This window comes from Panthera pardus, unplaced genomic scaffold, assembly GCF_024362965.1.
Source record: "Panthera pardus isolate Hobbes unplaced genomic scaffold, ASM2436296v1 HiC_scaffold_329, whole genome shotgun sequence".
Classification (NCBI taxonomy): domain Eukaryota; kingdom Metazoa; phylum Chordata; class Mammalia; order Carnivora; family Felidae; genus Panthera; species Panthera pardus.
In genome coordinates this window covers 161,683-176,632 of record NW_026526909.1, presented here as the reverse complement: position 1 = coordinate 176,632, position 14,950 = coordinate 161,683, and positions in this window count along the sequence as shown.

The following is a 14,950-nucleotide window of genomic DNA, read 5'->3' as shown; positions in this document are numbered from 1 at the left end:
ATTGTTCTGAGCTCCACTTGCCCGTATTCTCAGGTCCTTGGGCAGCCACCGTTCCACCATTACCTTGTCCTTCTCTGGGTCATTCTCATGCTCCACACCTGCTGATTTTCTGTCTTCCATCGGCTCCCTCGGTCCTCTGTTTCCAGTGTGGGCTCAGCCGGGCTCCTGCAGGAGACACACAGACAAGGGACCAAGTCAGGTCTCAGCCACAGTCCTCAGGACACGTTTAACAGGCACCTCAGTCCCTCGTGCTCTCAGAGAGACTGAGCGGCAAGGGACTTTGGAGAAGTTGAATGACAACCTTATCTTACAGACAAGGAAACTGAGGCCCAGAGAGATGAGGAGATTTTCCCAAACTCCCTCATCGCTTGATGGCAGCACACACACCAACAGGTGCCTTGGCCGCAAGCTTCCCTTGGACTCTCCTATCACACCCTCCAGGAACCCACATCTGAATTTCAGAGGACACTGATCAAACATCTGTACCCCACCCCCGCCCCCGTTAAAACAAAAATGTCACAAGGACCTTTCTTGGGACACTTCCTTGTCACACTTCTACAGCCCTGTAGTTTATACTCAGTTGATTTTCAAGCCTGGCTGGCACAATGGGCCCAAGGAACTCAACAATTAAGTAAAATTCATCACAGCAGAAATTAAAATGTATTGATGTGGTTATCTATAAGACACCGATCTCCTGGGCTGGAAAATCATCTTCCTGACAGCGGGCGCTCTGCCTGCCCTGTTCATCCCGTCTCTGCAGCGCCTCCATTAAGAGCCTGCCAGGGAAAACGTTCAGTAAATACTTGTCAAGCAGATAAATAACAGTTCTCAGGAACAACTGCCTTTACCTATCTCTAGTCCCAACCACAGTTCCAAACAAACCGTATCCAGGGTCTGTGCTGAAGCGATAAAAGCACAGCCTTAAGAAAAGCAGGCCCAGATTCCAAAACCAGCTTTACCACATGCCACATGTGCTTCAGTGGATGATTTCAGTATCTCTTGGAGCATGTTTATCGCATGTATAATAAGAGAAGAATGTATACTGTAAGGTAGAGAAATCAGCATGAACCACGAGAGTATTGGATCAGAAAATGTGAGATCATGCAGCACACAGGGGTAGCCAACCTGCAAGGAGAATGAGAGAGCAGGCATCTGAGAAATTCATCTGACAGAAGTCCTCTAGCAGCAGGAAGGCGAGGACTATCTTACCTTAAGCAATCTGAATCACGGCACCAGAAGATGTTACCAGTGGGAGATTCTGCATTGTGTGAATGGAGAGCTCAGTGCTTAGATTCCCCGTGAACGACTGACGTGAGGATCCATGCCCGAATGAACACAGTGACGGGGTACCCGGCTGGCTCAGTCGGTAAACCATGCGACTCTTGATCTCGGGGCTGGAAGCTCAAGCCCCACGTTGGCGGTGCGCCTACTTAAAATATAAAATGAAAATAAAAGCAAAAGTATGCTACCAGCCCGTGGAAGGACAGTAGGGCAGTAGATGAAGGACAGCACATTCTCAAGATGGGAATGCAGGCAGGCCCGGAGGGGCAACAGCACCAGGGTTAGGGGTGTCTTTTCTTCTTCTGTTTGCACAGGTTATGGGTCATAGCTGGTGTGGTCTCCAACTGAAGTTGTTTCCAATCATCTAAGGAGCTTGTCCTATCGGTCAGGAGGGGCAGTTTTTGGCTCTACAAGGTTGTTGCTGGAACTGTCATGGTCATCTTCCCCTCCCAGGGGATCAAAACCACAGGGTCAATATTTTATGATGAAGCCATCGGGCATTGTAGGACACAAGCTAGAAAGGAGAGCACGTGCCGTGTCCCTGCTCTTCTAGTCCCAGGAGGCGGGAAACCACAAAACCACTCTCTACCACCACCCTTGCCTCCAGCTCCTGTCCAGCTGCCTACTCTATCAAGTTAACACCTGGGACAACCCACGTAGGAACAATTCCTTTTGACCCATTGGGAAATGAGAAATGGAGCCACAGAACGATTCAAGAGACTTCGTCAATGTCACACTTTTGTCACCAGGGTTGCACCTACAGCTTCTGAGGCCAGAGTGCTCTCTTTTCTTGTTCTCTATGTTAGGGATTTCCAGGGAGAAAGAACAAGGCCAGCCCCCAATGCCCTGAACTCTGCACTCCCGGCTTGACTGTGTTGTTCTCATGCTGGAAAGAGAGGATCTGAGATACAGAATACCAACCTGAGATAAGACTGCTTTGAAACCTTGATAAATGAGACAAAACAAGGCTACCTCACAATATTGTTCAGGCCAGACAACAGCAAGGTCACAGTGAAATTTACAACGTCCCAAACATCTTCTTTTCATAAGGAAATGCTATCGCTTCTTTACCACAAGCATAGAATGTCCAGTGCTAATAGGCTTCAATATAGAACAAACCCTGCTTACTTCCATCAGCCCCCACCCACATCAACCAACCAAAGCCCAAATCCTATCATAGATCCTCTTAGTGAGACCTTGGGGTGTGTTCTTTCTGGCTGCAAGCAATAAAAATCCCAACCTCTTTAGTGAGAGGTGTCTTCCTGGCAATTTGGCTTAAAGGAATTAACACCGACCTTCCAGGAATGAGCAGCTGTAAACACCCAGCCTCAGGAAGAAAGGTTACATTGTCTGGGACATGCCCAGGCTCTGGGGCTCCAGACCTGATTTTTATCTTGAAAACTAAAAGAAAATAAAAGACTCTCTCTACCAAACCCCCTTGGTAACTAACATGAAACTTAGGCGCTCAGGCAGGATGTTTTTCTCCACATCTGATTTAAAATAGAGATTAAGGATAAGGTTAAGAAAGAAGCTAGTTAAGAGAGAATGTGTAGCACATGTGTAGCTTCCCAGGGCCTGGGATCACTTAAAACCCAGTATTCCTAGCTGGGCTTGAAGCTCCAAGCCTTCAGTTGCAGATGAATGAGCTCTCTCTTGACCCAACCAAAGGCAGGCGCTGATCCTCTCCCTGGCCTCTCTAGCCCCCAGTTGCCACTCTGGGCTCTTCTGCCTTGTGTAACTCCATCAGCTCAGAAGATATTGAGCCCATGAGGCTCCTGGCTGGCTCCGTTGGTAAAGCCCGTGACTCTTGATCTCAGGGTTGTAAGCTCGAGCCTGGATTGGGTGTAGAGATTACTAAAAATGAAATTCAAAACAAACAAACAAAAAGAAGACATCGGGCCCAAAAACCATGTTGCCGTATCTACAGCTATGTGACATCAGAGCATCACAAAATCTTCTGTTGGCTACAACGTTGCAGGACTCTCCCATGCCACGTTCAGGAGATGCTACATTTCTTTCAGTAATTAGTCAATATCAAGACGTCCTCACCCCATCCAACTGAAACGTATGCTGTTCGGAATGCATTTGTCCCTGTTGTGTAGCAAAAGCCGAACTCGGTTTGGCGCCTGGCGGTCTCGGTAAAGCACATGGAGGACTTGGCCGGTTCCTTCCATCTGGTCTCCTTCACATGGGTGCCTGGCCCTTCCCTTCCTTTCTCCTCCCACGACACTGTGGGGTACTGGTCTCCACTCCTTCCCCCCACCCCCGCCCCCGGCGAGTGAGAGACTCACATGACATCTCTTTTTCCCCCAGACATCCCACTCCTTGTATCTGTGCTTACCAGACACACCTTCTGGGTCTTTCTTCATTTTGTTTCCTTAAAGTTTTTGCTGACTTCTAGAATATATCCGTGGCATATATTTGGCGAATCTTTTTGTTGTTGTTCTTATTCCTTCTATTGACGTTTTCATTTTCAAGAGCTATTTTTCTACACCGGTCTCATAACCAGGGAGCATCCAAGGCCTGAGGCCTTAGAATCCACACTGGGCCTGAACCTAGAGGGTAATGACATCACTTCCTGCCTGGTAGGCCAGCAGGCCATTGGCCAGGAGGGTGGGATGGGCGGGGAGAGGTGTGGGGGAGCATCATGGGAGTGGCAGCCAAGGAACCCATGTAAAGGGGCCTGTCTCCTGTGGATGAGGCTTGACAGTGGCTGCTGTTTAGGCTTCTGTTGCTCACAGACTCTAGGACCTGATACTCTAGGACTGCTACCTGATTTGCTTGCAAGTGTGGGCAGACGGACGCGTGTGTGTGTATGTGTGCACGCGTGCACGTGTGTGTGTGTGTGTGTGTGTGTGCACGCGTGCGTGTGTGTGTGTGCGCACAGGGGCAGGCCTGCATCCTAGAGACCGTGAATGTACATTGTGAAGAATACAAGGTTGTGCCCAGGCGACACAGGCTGGGTTTCTATGTATGGTCCTGTAGGTATTCAAAAGTGGCCGTATGTTTTCAAGATACAATTGCTTTGTTGGACTTCTTGTCTGCTTGGTTAGTTCTACCCACGTGTCATGAAAGCCATGTTACCAACATGTTTGGCCATAAAGGCCACTGCATCGTCAGCTCACCAAGATGGTACGCTTTACGTCCTATGAAGTTTTACTCACAGTTTTGAGGATAAACTTGGGAGGCACAAGCAATGCCACAGCAAGGGTGAGGCCAGTAACACTATCTGCGAGAACCTTTTTCCCACATTAGAACGTGTTCTGGCCTGAGTCGACCACGTGTGGTGTCTGGTGTACGAGGTCGTCACTTATATAGCATGAAGCTGTTTAGGGCCATCTCCTGTGCTGATACGTACATAACTGATGTGACAGGTTGCAAGGAACGAGGCCTCACAAATCCAGAGTCTCAGTTTGATTCCCTGAAGAGTTCTCCACACACCCCATACATCCTGCTCTCAGCATGCCATAGGGAAGAACTCTCCCAATAGGAACCACCATTAGTATCTTTGTCAACAGGTTTCTCACCAGATGTTTACAAGGAAACTTGACTGGGGCATGTTTCTTTTTCCAGGCCTGCCTCACCAAAGGAGATAATAACAAGTGAAAGGAACACAGTTTCTCTTCTAGTCCCCGATTGTCTAGGTGGAGGGGCTCCTGGGTGGCTCAGCTGGTTAGGCCTCTTGCTCTTGATTTTGGCTCAGGTCATCTCATGGATCATGGGATCCAGCCCTGTGTTGGGTCCCGCCCTGACAGTGCAGAGCCTTTTTGGGATTCTCTCTCCTTCTCTCTCTGCCCCCCTCTCTCTATACCAAAATAAATAAACATTTTGTATGCCAACTGTAAATATTTATGCCTCCAATATCTAAGTGCCTAAATATACAAAGCAAAAACTAACAGAGCTAAAAGGAGTAATAAACAGTAATACGATACTAGTGGGGGATTTGAACACCCCACTCAATAAATAAACATTTTTAAGAAAGTGTCTAGGTGGGGTTTTTAGGCACAGCTTATACATCAGCAGGAATTCAAGTTTCTTTCTCTGAGCAAAGGTACAGTGATATCTCCTAGCATTGCTCATTAGTCAGTGCCAGATTTCATAGTTCAATAATATGTATATTATCCTGAGAAAGCACATGGTCCTCTGTGGAATCAACCCACTTAGGAGCATGTTTTCTTTTTACTACCCTGTCCCATTTCCTTTTATTACCTGTTGGACAAACATCCTTCCCCCAGGGACAGTGCCAGTTCAGAGGTACTGCTTAACCTAGAGGTGAGGCCAAGGAGTAGTGTGCACCCGGCTAGAATGGGGCTGCCTTCAGAGTCAGCCATAATTTAGCTACGTGTAGTAATAAACCAGCCTAAAGTACCATTATGAATAAGTACTGCCAAATTTAGTCATACGGGTTTCATATTTGTGTGCATTTGTTTTTTTCTTTTGAGAGAGAGAGAGAGAGAGAGAGAGAGAGAGAGAGAGAGAGCGCCTGCAGGTAGGGGAGAGGGGCAGAGGGAGAGAGAGAATCTTAAGCAGACTCCACACTCAATGTGGAGCCTGACATGGGGCTCAATCCATGACCATGGGATCATGACCTGAGCCCAAATGAAGTGTGGGACACTGAATCTACTAAGCCACCCAGGTGCCCCTGTATTTTATTTTGATATCAACCTCTTGGTGAAAATATGTTTAGACGTCGGCAAGGGACCATGGCATCACAGAAAATGACAGAAAACCTATGTGAAGTGTGAAAGATATTTATCAAAGTTAGATTGGGAGCGCCTGGGTGGCTCAGTCGGTTGAGTGGATTGGACTCTTGGTCTTGGCTCAGGTCATCATCTCATGGTTCGTGAGATCAAGCACTACATTAGGCTCTGTGCTGACAGCTCAGAGACTGCTTAGGATTCTCTCTCCCTCTCTCTCTCTCTCTCTCTCTCTCTCTCTCTCTCTGCCCTTCCCCCACTTGCTTGCTCTCATGCTCTGTCTAAATAAAGCAATAAACATTAAACAAATTATAATGAGTTGCATAATTTCATTCTCCCTTAGTGTCTCCTTTCCACCTGCAGAGCCAAGAAAACTTTTCAGCAGAGTCCTCACTTTCCAATGAATATAATCCAAGGACATAATAATTTGAACTGTTAGCCCATACCTTCAGTGTTTTCCCATAACCTGCCTTAAATACCAGGTATTTCCAATGCCCACTCCCATGTTCAGTGAGACTAGTGAGGGTGGTAAGTAATGTGGTATATCCAGGTCACATTCTGTTTCTTGGTCTACTTCTGTACTCTGCGTGTCAACTTTTGTCTGCTACTGTACCTCGGACCGCACATACAAAACACAACAAATCTTTCTGTTTTTTTAATTCTTTGGAGACAGCACAAGCAGGGGAGGGGCAAAGAGAAGGGGACAGAGGATCTGACAGGCTGACAGCAGCGAGCCTGATGTGGGGCTCCAACTCATGAACTGTGAGATCATGACCTGAGTCGAAGTCAGATGCTCAACCAACTGAGCCACCCATGTGCCCCCTCAACAAATCTTAAATGTATAGGGACTCTGCACTGATCTTGGAGAATGTCAGGCAACATTTAGGATTCTCTCAGGGTTCAGAATGGGTCTTGATCTGCAAGGCCCAAGATAATTTCCCTATCCTTTCCTTAGGGGGAGTAACAACACGTTCCTGATCTAAACACCTTATGATTTCCAAGACAACACGTACGCGCGCGCGCACACACACACACACACACACACACACCACTATTTTCTTTTTGGCAAAAATGTTTACAAGTCTGTGAAATGCCTTTCATCTGCTCTGATCCCTCAGGCATATGTTTCCTGAGTCCCTGCTGGTCCCCCTTTATCCTTTGTGTGGAATCCTCTCCTGCTTTTGGTGTGTTTTCGTTTCTAGGGACATCTTGGAGGAGGACCGCTTGCTACCCAGTGTTGCAAGATTGAAAGTACATGGGGTGTACGGCCACCAAACCTCACTCATCTCCCCCACCCCAGGGCATTTAGCCCATCACTGACAGGTGCAGAGGTATGAAGTCTCCGTTTCCTGGCCTGGAGATGAACTCTTAAACATAACTTACCGCTAAATTCTCTTACAGCTATCAGGACAAAGCCTCCCCGTGGCACTTTACTTGAAATCACACTATCGATGCCAAATGACCAGAAAGAACTCTAATATAAGAAGAAGACAGAGTTTGACTCAAACCCGGATTAGGATAGCTGCCCGGGGAACCCCATCCTCAGGGGGAAGAAAGTGCTCCGGAGAATGAACACTTTTTACAGGGTTACCTATGCTTTACATAGAGAGCCACAAATCAAGGTCACAAGTCCATTCCTGAAAAATGCTGAGGCCACTTTCAGGCAACAGGCTTGAGCAGTGGAAACTTCATCAAGGCAGAAGGGCCCACAGTGACCACCTGGCTGAATGCAGGGACCCGCCTCAAAATATCCACAGGCCTTCACTAACCAACGGGCCACTTACAGGCAAGGTTACCAAAAGAGGGAAAATCCCACATGGGGCTGTGCCTCTTGCCCTACCCCTTCCCCCCACTGCCTCCTTGCAGACAGTCTCTGCTGTGCTGACCTGCCCTCTGTCCCCTGCAGTGTATTCAGTCAACTTCCATCCGCTTTGTCCTGCTCAGGTGAACCTTCTCACACCCGCTCTGCCCCTTCCACACAATCCTCGCCCCATTTTGGGGGCCCCCATACGATCGGGAGAGACAACACAAAAAGTTCAAAAAGATTATAGATCAACATAGACACACAGGAATCACGAGTTTTAACATCACAGATGCAGGGAGTAAGAGCATTGATTGAAATACTAATGACAAATGCTTCTCCTCACTGTGTGCCTGGCGGGCCAAAAATCACCCTTCAGGTTGGAACAAAGTTTATCCACCATTATGCTGACTTAGAAAGAAGTCGACCATGATTTCCCTTAAATATTAGGCCTTTAGACAGATTTTCTCTCAGCAACACCGTATACAGCAGTTAATGCAAAATGGATCACAACCCTAAATAAAAGAGATAAAATAAAATTTCAAGAGGAATTTTGGAGAAAATTGTCATAAATTTGCATTAAGCAAAAAGTTCTAAGACACCACAGCAAAAGGACAGTACATAAAGGACAAAAATTAAGAAACTGAAGTTGCTTAAAATTAAGAACCCTTTTGTGGGGAGCCTGGGTGGCTCAGTCAGTTAAGTGTCTGACTGTGGCTCAGGTCATGATCTCCCAGCTGGTGGGATCGAGCCCCTCGTCCGGCTCTCCCCTCTCAGGGCACAGCCTGCTTTGGATCTTCCGTCTCCCTCTCTTTCTGCTATTCCCCCACTCTTGTGGGTGTGCTTTCTCTCCCTGTCCCAAAAGTAAATAAACATTTATTAAAAAGCAGTGTAAGGAAAAAAAAAAAAAACGCTTTTGCATCAAAAGACAACAATAAGGAAATGAAAAGACAAGCCACAGACAGGAGAAAACAGCCTCAGATTGAACTGTAGGAATGAAGGAATAGTATTCACAAGAGCCAAAGAACTCTTCCAACTCCAAAAAAAGAAACAGCAGGGTTTTTAAAGTCAGTAAAAGACATGAGAAGACATTTTGTCAAAGAAGACAAGTAAATGACTCATAAGTATATGAAAAAGTGTTCCATATCACTGAAAGAGGACCCAGTTGTAGCCTTAAATATCTCCATTTTGACTTTTATCACTTTCTGGTTAAGTTCTCCTTTCCAGCTTATCTTTTTTTTTTTTTTTTCTTTTTAAGTTTGAGTTGCTTATTTTGACAGAGAGACAGAGAGACAGAGAGCGCAAGCTGGGGAAGGGCAGGGAGAGGAAGAGAGAGAATCCCAAGCAGGCTCAGCGGCCCTTGTCAGCGTGGAGCCCGACACGGGGCTCAAACTCATGAACCATGACCTGAGCCGAAATCAAGAGTCTGACACTTAACTGACTGAGCCACCCAGGCACCCCGTCTTCTTTAGAATTTGCTTAGTAACATTTTCTTTTCTCTAGCTTGCTTCACTGGAAGTATCCAGTGTATGATACGTATAACTTGCAAAATATAGGTGGGTCGACTACGTTATCGCTAAGGCTTCCAGTAAACAGTTGGCTGTTAGTAGTTAAGTTTGGGAGGAGTCAGGAGGTATACACAGAGTTCTGACCTTGGGAGTCAGCACCCTTAACCCCGCCGGGTTCAAGGGTCGTCTTGTGTCTCTATGTGCTGATGACATGGTCCTATGTGTTGAAAACTCTCAAATAATCCACACACACAAATACCAGAGTCAATGAACTAATTCTGGAAAGCTGCAGGGTACAACATATACAAAGATCGGGTGTGCTTCTATGCACTGGCAATGAACAATCTGAAAACAAAATGGAGAAAACAATTGCACCCAAAACAAGAAACTATTTAGGAATACATTTATTCCAGGAGAAGCAAGACTTGTGCACTGAAAGGTATAAACCACTGTTGTAAGAAATTAAAGAAGACCTAAGGGGAAAACCCCTCCAGTATTCACGTATCATAAGACTGAATGTAGTTAATATGGCCACACTCCTCAAAGGGATCTAGAGATTCAGTTCTATCAAAATCTTTCCCTCTGCTTTTAGTTTTGTTTTTTCCTTTTCCAATTTTTATCTAAATTCTTGTAGTTAACATACAGTGCAATCTGGGTCTCAGGAGTAGAATTCAGTGATTCATCACTTACATACAACACCCAGTGCTCATGATAACAAGTGCCCTCCTTAGTACCCATCACCTGTCTAGCCCATCCCCTCCCTCCATCAAGCCTCAGTTTGTTCTCTAGCTCTAAGGGTCTCTTATGATTTGTTTCCCTCTCTCCCCCGCCCCCCAAAAAAGTTCATCTGTTTTGTTTCTTCAAGTCCACATACCGGTGAAATCCTAGGGTGTTTGTTTTGCTTTGACTGACCTCCTTCACTTAGCATAATAATACACTCTTGTTCCATCCCCAGTGTTGCAAATGACAAGAGTTCATTCTTTCTGAGGGCTGAGTAATACTTGATTGTATATATGTACCACATCTTCCTTATCCATTCATCAATCCATGGACATTTGGGCTCTCTCCATAGTTTGGCTATTGTTGATAACGCGGCTATATATAAACATCGGGGTGCATGTGCTCCTTCAAATCACTACTTTTGTATCCTTTGGGTAAATATCCAGTAGTGCCATTGCTGGATCATCGGGTACCTCCACTGTCAACTTTCTGAGCAACTTCCATACTGTTCTCCAGACTGGCTGCACCAGTTTGCATTCCCACCAGCAGTGCCAGAGGGTTCCCCTTTCTCTGCATCCTCACCAACACCTGTTGCTTCTTGTGTTGTTAATGTTACCCATTCTGACAGATGTGTGGTGGTATCTCAGCATGGTTTTGATTTGTACTTCCCTGATGATGAGTGATGTTAAACATCTTTTCACGTGTCTGTTAGCCAGCTGGATGTCTGCTTTGGAATACTTTCTGTTCATGTCTTCTGTCCATACTTCACTGGATTTTCTGGCTTTTGGGTGTTGAGTTTGGTAAGTTCTTTACGGATTTTGGATACTAACCCTTTATCGGATTCGCCATTTTCAAACCTCTTCTTCCGTTCCGTAGGCTGCCTGTTAGTTTCATCGATCGTGTCCTTCACTGTGCAGAGGCTTTTTATCTTGACGAAGTGCCAGGAGTTCATCTTTGCTTTTGTTTGCCTTGCCTCTGGCGACGTGTCCAGGAAGAAGTTGTTCTGGCCAATGTCAAACAGGTTGTTACCTGTGTCCTCCTCTAGGGTTCTGATGGTTTCCTGTCTTACATTGAGGTCTTTCTTCCATTTGGAATTTATCTTTCTGTGTCAAGCAAGAGATTGGTCCAGCTTCGCTCTTCTGCATGTTGCTGTCCGGTTTTCCCAACACCGTTGGTTGAAGAGACTGTCTTTTTTCCATTGGATATTCATCCTGCTTTGTCGAAGAGGAGTTGACCATATCATTGTGGGTCCATTTCTGGGCTTTCTATTCTGTGCCATTGGTCTATGTGTGTGTGTTTGTGCCGCTACCACCTTGACTTGATGACCACAGCTTTGTAATAGAGCTCAGAATCTGGAATCGTGATGCCCCCAGTTTTGCTTTTCTTTTCCTGGATGGAGTTAGCTCTTCAAGCGCTTTGGCGGTTACATACACATTTTAGCATTGTTGGTTGTAGCTCTGTGACAAAGGCTGGTGGTATTTTTTTTTAAATTTATTTTCTTTAACATTTACTCATTTTGAGAGTGAGAGAGACAGAGCATGAGCGGGGGAGGGGCAGAGAGACAGGGAGACACAGAATCCGAAGCAGGCTCCAGGCTCCGAGCTGTCAGCACAGGGCCCGACGCGGGGCTCGAACTCACGGACTGCGAGATCACAACCTGAGTCGAAGTCGGATGCTCAACCGACCGAGCCACCCAGGTGCCCCATGGCTGGTGGTATTTTGATGGGGATTGCATTGAATGTGTAGATTGCTTTAGGTAGTATAGACATTCCTCTGAATTTTCTAATTGTTCCAATCCCTTACACTACATTTCCTTTCCGACATCGTAGTTTTCATGTCTCTCTCTGTTTTTTTAAGAGTTCCTTTTAAAAAAAATTATTTATTTTGAGAGAGAGAGAGAGAACCTGCAAGTGGGGGGGGGGGTTGGGGAAAAATAAAGAGGGAGAGAGGGAAGTCAAAGCAGACTCAAGTTGTCAGCGCAGAGCCTGTTGTGGGGCTCAATGAAGAAACCATGAGATCATGACCTGAGCCAAATCAAGACTTGGACACTTAACCTACTGAGTCACCCAGATACCCCCATGATTTTCATCTCTTAAAGATACAGAGGGTCTTTTCTATGTTTTCCATTATCTATTTAACATTTTCAACTGATGGAATATGATCACTTAAAACACATTTTTAATGATTATTTTTGAGAGAGAGAGAGAGAGTGAGAGAGAGCGCATATGCACGCACAGGAGGGGGGCAGATAGAGAGGGAGACACAGGATCCGAAGCAGGCTCCCAGCTCTGAGCTGTCAACACAGAGCCTGTCGTCAGGCTTGAACTCACAGACCTCCAGATCATGACCTGAGTAGAAGTCAGAAGCCCAAGTGAGTGAGCTTCCCAGGCACACCTATGATTAGAATACATGTGTTCATGTCCTTCTCTGGTGGTTCTCACATCTGGGTCAGCTCTGGGCTCTGTTCAAAGGATTGATCTCTCTCCTCATGAGCAATTCTTTCCCCTTTGTGAGAACCGGGCCCTATTGCCTCTAATCTTCTCACAGGATTGCCCCCGACTTGCTGGAGTTGGCTCCCAGGGAGGCACAGAGCAGGACTGTGCTGCACCCTTTGGGCGCCCCAGCAGTTCTCCTTAGTTGGCTTTCCGCAGCTCTGTCCTCCCTTCTACACTGTCCTGTGGACTCTCAGCTCCGTGTCCTCGACCCCACGAGGTCCACTGGGCTCCTCTTCAGTCTCCTCTCCCGGTTCCTTGCTTGGAAAGTCTCTCGGGGCAGCACACTGGAGCCATGGTAGGGCTCGGCTCGCCTGTGTGTTTCCAAGTGTCCGGGATTGCAGTCCTCGAACCCTGATGCCCAGGGTCTCGGAAATCTGCATTCCCTCTCCTTGTGAGGTTTGTAGTTGCTTTCTGGTTTCGGGCAGGAGAAGAAATCCAGTTCCTGTGGGTCTGTCTTGGTGTGGCTCCTAGAGTTTAGAATCAATGTAGGAAAATGATTCTGAATACAGACTTTTACGGAATACAGAAAATAGCCACAGTCAGGGTGAAACACTGGGAGAAGGAAACCCTCAACGTTTGTACTTAAAAAGCACTGCACCAGTGCTAAGGGCATTGTTTTTTAAAGAGGAGCCTGTGGCCTTATTGGCCGATGAGGCCACTTGAGGAGGACAAAGTGGGAGGAGCAGGTGGCCTCGAGGACGCCCACACCAGGCCCACAGCGCTTCGGTGCAGGAGGGCAGAAGGCAGAGGGCCTGTCCCGTGGTTAAAGAGCACCATCAAGAGCATCATCAGAGCACCATCAGCCAGGGTGCCCTCGGCCCGGCCCTGCAGCCCAGAATAGGCACGGTTTGTACAGGGCCTTGTGACCCTGCTTCTAAACGCCACACTGGCCTGGGAACTCGCAACGGCCACTTCTCGCTTCAGTGCCCGTCCTCACGTGGTCACCCAGGGGAAACAGGACCCAGCTCCCTACGGATGGGACGCGTGGTCCCCACACGGGAGCTCCTCAGCAGTTCTAAAGCACACGAGTGACAGCGGTGCCCTGAGGGACAGTGGGGCTCAGCCGGCACTACTCCCAGATGTACGCTTGCTCGGGGCCAGCTCAGCCCGGCCAGCGTGGGCTGGGCGTCTGTCTACACTGCAGCACCCGAGTGCTTTGAATCCACGTGGCGAAAGTGGTGGCTTCCCACGTGCAATGTCCCGCTTAGCCTGGCGCCTCCTATTTCCGTTTATGGCCTCCAAAGTGTGGCGATGACCGCGGCCTAGTTACGCTTGCCCCTTTTAACTAAGTCCTGTCTGGGGACCTGGGACTCGTGGCCAGACCAAGCCCATGGAGAGTCCTCTGTAAGATAACCCAGTGATCATACTTAAGTGGCACCTGAGAGGCCCCCAGTTGTGTGAAAGCCTCGTCTGGGTCTTCGCAGTGCTTTAGAATGCGTGTCCTTCTGTATAAATGTACCATAGGTACTTCTCTATGTTGCTATATAGCGATATGTTTTGGGCAACATAACTGGTGGACAGAGTCTGTTAGAGGAAATGAAACACAGTCTTTTCGGTGGCTATGAAAGTAAAACGTGTATAAAGAAATCAAACATTTTTCTTCACCTGCTTTATTTCTGATCTGGGCACCGTCTCTAGGCTGAGTGTGTTAGAGGAGCAAAGTCACACTCTCCCTAAGAAGGTCACAGTCTAGTGTTTGAAGTCTTCAGAGTAAAGGAAAAAGTTTGGGCTTCTTTGATCATTGTGTAAGAATCCCCAATCTAAAACTAAAAGAGAGTGTTTCTTAGGTTGGGAAAGCCTTAGAGTCAACAATGGAGGTCACAGAAGCTACCACCTGGGCTCTAACCCCAAGAGATGTAGTTGGTGTGAGGCCCCAGAATCTGCATTTCTTACATCAAACCCAGGTGATTCTGATGCAAGTGGGCTGCAGACCAATTTCAACATATTGCTCTCTAACAGTGACCCAAAGGTATGAATAAAGTTGGTTTCCTTTAAGGGAGCATCTTTTTAACTGCAAAGAGTAGAAGTCCTTCCACCAATGTGGCACCCAGATCCGCAACTATTCCTCGGCAAGTGTCCTTAGTCATGTCCTTCCAGGAACTAACACAAAGCTATCGCTCCACAATGATTTCCTAGAAAGAGTTCAACAACACAGACAGCAGCAACCACAAAACCCTCAAACACCATCCTCCCCACCACCTCCAGTAACAAATAGATCCATCCAAAGACTCACACCTGAGGCAGACACGGGTCCTACTTTCATGGTAGACGGAGTGACCCCACGTGTGCTGTCACACTTGGTTGTTTAAGTCTTTCCATGAGTGCCTTTGGCTGTCAACAGAGCAACTCGCTGGCCCAATCTGCAGAACGGATGACAAGTCTGTAAACAAGTAGGACACAGAAGCCCAGAGCGAGGCTGTGCTGCCCCGTGATTATTCCAGGATCCGG